Source organism: Squalius cephalus, assembly GCF_949319135.1.
Source record: "Squalius cephalus genome assembly, chromosome: 16".
Taxonomy (NCBI): domain Eukaryota; kingdom Metazoa; phylum Chordata; class Actinopteri; order Cypriniformes; family Leuciscidae; genus Squalius; species Squalius cephalus.
Genome location: NC_137137.1, coordinates 36,278,490 through 36,283,647, shown reverse-complemented (window position 1 = coordinate 36,283,647; position 5,158 = coordinate 36,278,490). Strand labels below are relative to the sequence as shown.

General features: G+C 38.7%; 1 protein-coding gene across 2 annotated transcripts in view; it reads right to left on the bottom strand.

Annotated features, from left to right (window-relative positions):
- Positions 1–4,990: 4,990 nt before the first annotated feature.
- LOC307173311 (zinc-binding protein A33-like) overlaps positions 4,991–5,158 on the bottom strand; it is a 15,692-nt gene continuing 15,524 nt past the window's right edge. For both annotated transcript variants that reach the window (XM_079896336.1, XM_079896337.1), the window contains exon 6: positions 4,991–5,158. This exon is cut by the window's right edge and continues 1,105 nt beyond it. The gene's annotated coding sequence lies outside the window, so the exon portion shown is untranslated.

Genomic DNA, 5,158 nt, shown 5'->3' with positions numbered 1-5,158 from the left:
GCTCACCTGTCGAAGAGCTGACCTGTCGAAGAGCTCACCTGTCGAAGAGCTCACCTGTCGAAGAGCTCACCTGTTGAAGAGCTGACCTGTTGAAGAGCTGACCTGTTGAAGAGCTGACCTGTTGAAGAGCTGACCTAAGAGCTGACCTGTTGAAGAGCTCACCTGTTGAAGAGCTGACCTGTCGAAGAGCTCACCTGTCGAAGAGCTCACCTGTCGAAGAGCTCACCTGTGGAAGAGCTCACCTGTTGAAGAGCTCACCTGTTGAAGAGCTGACCTGTTGAAGAGCTCACCTGTTGAAGAGCTCACCTGTTGAAGAGCTCACCTGTTGAAGAGCTGACCTGTTGAAGAGCTCACCTGTCGAAGAGCTCACCTGTCGAAGAGCTCACCTGTCGAAGAGCTGACCTGTCGAAGAGCTGACCTGTTGAAGAGCTCACCTGTTGAAGAGCTGACCTGTTGAAGAGCTCACCTGTCGAAGAGCTGACCTGTCGAAGAGCTCACCTGTCGAAGAGCTCACCTGTCGAAGAGCTCACCTGTTGAAGAGCTGACCTGTTGAAGAGCTGACCTGTTGAAGAGCTGACCTAAGAGCTGACCTGTTGAAGAGCTCACCTGTTGAAGAGCTGACCTGTCGAAGAGCTCACCTGTCGAAGAGCTCACCTGTCGAAGAGCTCACCTGTGGAAGAGCTCACCTGTCGAAGAGCTCACCTGTCGAAGAGCTCACCTGTTGAAGAGCTGACCTGTTGAAGAGCTGACCTGTTGAAGAGCTCACCTGTTGAAGAGCTGACCTGTTGAAGAGCTCACCTGTCGAAGAGCTCACCTGTCGAAGAGCTCACCTGTTGAAGAGCTCACCTGTGGAAGAGCTCACCTGTCGAAGAGCTCACCTGTTGAAGAGCTCACCTGTTGAAGAGCTGACCTGTTGAAGAGCTCACCTGTTGAAGAGCTCACCTGTTGAAGAGCTCACCTGTTGCCCTTTCATGCTAAAGCTCTGATTGCTAATTGTGAAACTGTGTGACAGGTGTTTGCCCATGTGATGAGTCAGTGTGCATATCTGAATGGCAGTGTGTTCCTTGTGAAAACAAGAGATTTTCTGCATGAAAATTGTGCCAAAAGCAGAGAATTGTGTGTAGTGTTTTGAAAAAAGTGTGTTTTAGATCTGTAATTTGAGTGTAAAGCAGGAACTGTGCTTGTAGTTTAGCAGATTTGGTTCAGGGGGTTGGTGCATGAGTTGTGGTCATTGTGTCTCAAGTACCAGAATTTGTGTGTAAACAACTGAGAAAAACTGTAAATAAACTTGTTTTTTTCCAATTGCTAACACACAATTTTGCAAACTAGGCTGGTTTTATCAAAATACTTTTCACAATTCACAAAACCACACACCCAAACTGCAAAATACCCAATATATCCTGCAGAATGAAGCACTGCAAACAAAACTACACATAGCATTATCAAAATCAAACTTTTCCACGAAATGGCACACACCTCATTCATATAACCAGATTTTTGTCTAACCAACTACACACTGTTGGGCGTAATTAAGAGCGTAATCATCTTTAGTATGCTTTGCCATAATACTAAAATAGTTCAAATTGTAGAAAATTCTTCAGATTGTTCACATGCACAGAAATATTTGCAGAGACATTTTTTTTTTTTTTTTTTTTCACCAGACAAGTCAGTGCAACATATGCACAGCAGAAATATTTACACTGGACTGAACACAAATATGCTCACAAAAAACAGTAAACTGAAAAAGATTGAAGCGTTAACAATTAACCATTGAGGTGTTTGGTCAGGTGACACATGTATCGGCCAATCAGATCATGGAGTGTCATTTTGAATGGCAGTGTTTTGAAATGGCAATCATGTGACTTTATATCAGATTGTTGTGTCTTATGCAGAGAACTGTGTTCAGTGTGTTTAAAAAGTGCCATTTTGAATTGCAAAATGTGTGTAAAGCAGAAAATGTGTTCAGACTTTTGGAGACGTGAGAAGAGGTTTTGCTCTCTGTGTGTCAGTTTAAATAATTGTGCAGTTCATGTCATTTTACGGGCAATTTCCACCAACTGCGGAACGGCGGCGGAGTCAATAGGTTTCCACTAAAGTCAATGTGTGTATTTTAACTGACTGCGGAACGGCTGTGTTTTGTTGTATTACAAATTTATTAAATGTTTAATTTAGGTTTCCAAAACAATAGTATATAAACTGAGAAAGTTTAGTAGACTGAATTTAGCATTTGAGGTATAGATGATGATATTCAAAGAAGACTAAGTCAAGCAATCCAGGTGTCTGACATTAACCTTTTGTCTTTTGTCTTTATGTACCCCCTGAGCAGTGTCATTGTCCCAAGGTAAGCTATGATAATGTGAAGGTATGGGTGATACTGTCAGGCTGATTGGATTAGCATTTATGCATGTGAATGACACTGTTATGCTGATGAGATCAGGAAATCTCTGTAAACGAGCTGACTCATGTAGGCTACTTCATTTACATGCTTTGTTCAACCTCAATGTAAATCCCTCCCCCTAAATGTATATAAATTGCAAGGCAACGTTCCTTAGTTAGACTAGACTGTTGGACGACCTGCAGCTACGCACAGAGAGTTCTCAATAAAAGAATAACTTCTGTTTGAACGCGATCCCAACGTCTCCTGGTCTCTGCTTTGATGAAGGAAAAGTTTCCTACAGTTCCGACTCCGTCCCTGCAATTCAGCACTTATATCGCGCGATCAGATGTGAATTCACGTACGCAGATACGCAGAGCTTCTATTTTATATATATATATACACACTACCGGTCAAAAGTTTTAGATCGGTAAGATTTTTAATGTTTTTAAAAGAAGTCTCTTCTGCTCACCAAGACTGCATTTATTTTGATTAAAAAAAACCAGTATTATTGTGAAATATTATGACAATTTAAAAGGACTGTTTTCTATTTTAATATATTTTAAAATGTTATTTATTCCTCAGATGAAAGCTGAATTTTCAACATCATTTCTCCAGTCTTCAGTGTCACATGATCCTTCAGAAATCACTCTAATATGAAGATTTGATCCTCAAAAAAACATTCATTATTATTTTCAATGTTGAAAACAGTTGTGTACTTTTTAAAAAAAAAAATCTTTGATGAATAGAAAGTTCAAAAGAACAGCATTTATTTAAAATAGAATATTTTCTAAAATTTTAAATGTCTTTACTGTAACTTTTGATCAGTTTAACTCATCCTCATTTTATTTCTTTCCCCCAAAAATAAAATTTAAATTCTTACTGACCCCAAACTTTTGAAGGGTAGTGTTTAATGTTACAAAAGCTTTAGATTTCAGATAAATGCTGTTCTTTTGAACTTTTTATTCATCATAGCATCATGAAATAAAAATGTAAAAAATTGTTTTCAACATTGATAATTATCATAAGTGTTTCTTGAGCATCAAATCATCATATTAGAGTGATTTGTGAAGGATCATGTGACACTGAAGACTGGAGTAATGATGCTGAACATTCAGCTTTGATCACAGGAATAAATTACACTTTACTATATATTCACATAGAAAACAGATGATTTAAATTGTAATAATATTTCACAATATGACAATATGTTTATATTTTTAATCAAATAAATGCAGCCTTGGTGAGCAGAAGAGACTTCTTTTAAAAACATTAAAAATCTTACCAATCTAAAACTTTTGACCGGTAGTGTACATATATATACAAAATTAAAATGATAAATATATATATATATATATATATATATATATATATATATATATACAGTATATATATATATATATATATATATATATATATATATATATATATATATATATAATTATTTATCATTTAAATGTTATCATTATATATATCTACTGTTTTGCGCACGTATTCCCGGCTCCCGCGCGCATTTCGGTCACAACAAAATAGACGACGAAACGAACATTAACTATGAGTGCGATAAAGCAAAAAATGACTGAGGGAAAACTTATTACTGTTCCAAATGATGCAGGAAAAGCTTCATTCTGGAAAAATTATGATCTTGTCGTTTCAACCAATAAAGAGCCCACGGTTAAGCGTAGAGCTTGCGAAGCTGTCTTGGTGTACGACAGCAACAAGACAGGTTCATCTTCTCTACAGCGACACACTGATCGTGGATGCACTCGTCCAACAGCAGGCCTAGCCGCTAGTAACAACACACACTCATCTCTTTCACACTATTATCTCCAACAGCCAAGTCAGTGCCAGCTTCTGTACAATCCAATGGAACCGAAAAATGTGTGGAGTTTTGTTGTCGGGATATTAGGTCGTTTCATACGGTTGCTGGAAGAGGTTTTATTAACCTAGCGCAAGACCTAATAAACCTGGGGGCTACATATGGGTCTCAGCGGATAGTGTGTTACATGATCCCACAAACATCTCTCTGAGATCTAATGAAACCGCAGCCTCCAAAAGACTGGTGCTGGTCAACGAAATATCAGAAATTATGTCTGATATCAATGTTGGGATGACCACTGACATGTGGACTGATGATTATTTCTTAACAATCACTGACCAGGGATCAAACATGATTGCTGCACTCCCGCCGTAATATAAAAATATCTATATATATTTTCTGTGAGAAACGGACCTTGAGTTCGGGCTTCAAATATAACCTTAATGGTCGGGTCGGGTCGGGTCGGGTTAAATGATTTCGGGCACGGGCTGGGTTCGGGCTTCAGTTGCAGATCTCTACAACAGACATATCTGCATGTTGCCAGCGTACTTCCTTATATACCCACGACGTGGGGCAGACTTACGCTATGCAAATTCCGCAGACCCATGGCATTTCATTGCCATTGGCTCGTTTTATATACTCGAAGATGACAGGCTTTCTAAGCGAAACCCCATTCGTCGTCATCCGACGTAACGTCTCCGTTCCCTACTCAGGGAACGAGGGTTACATACGTAACCGAGACGATTTCTCTGACCTACATATGTGCATTTTAAAGTGTTTGAAGGCCAACATTTTTTGATAACAATAGCTTTAATAGCATGTCAGTGGGCAGTAGCATAAATTATTTGTCAAGATAACAGATTCTTAAACATGAGAATGAGGATAAATGTTGAAATGAATGATCCACACTAGAAAATGAAAATGCAAAATGTTTCTGCTTATAGTTGACAATACACAATCACATA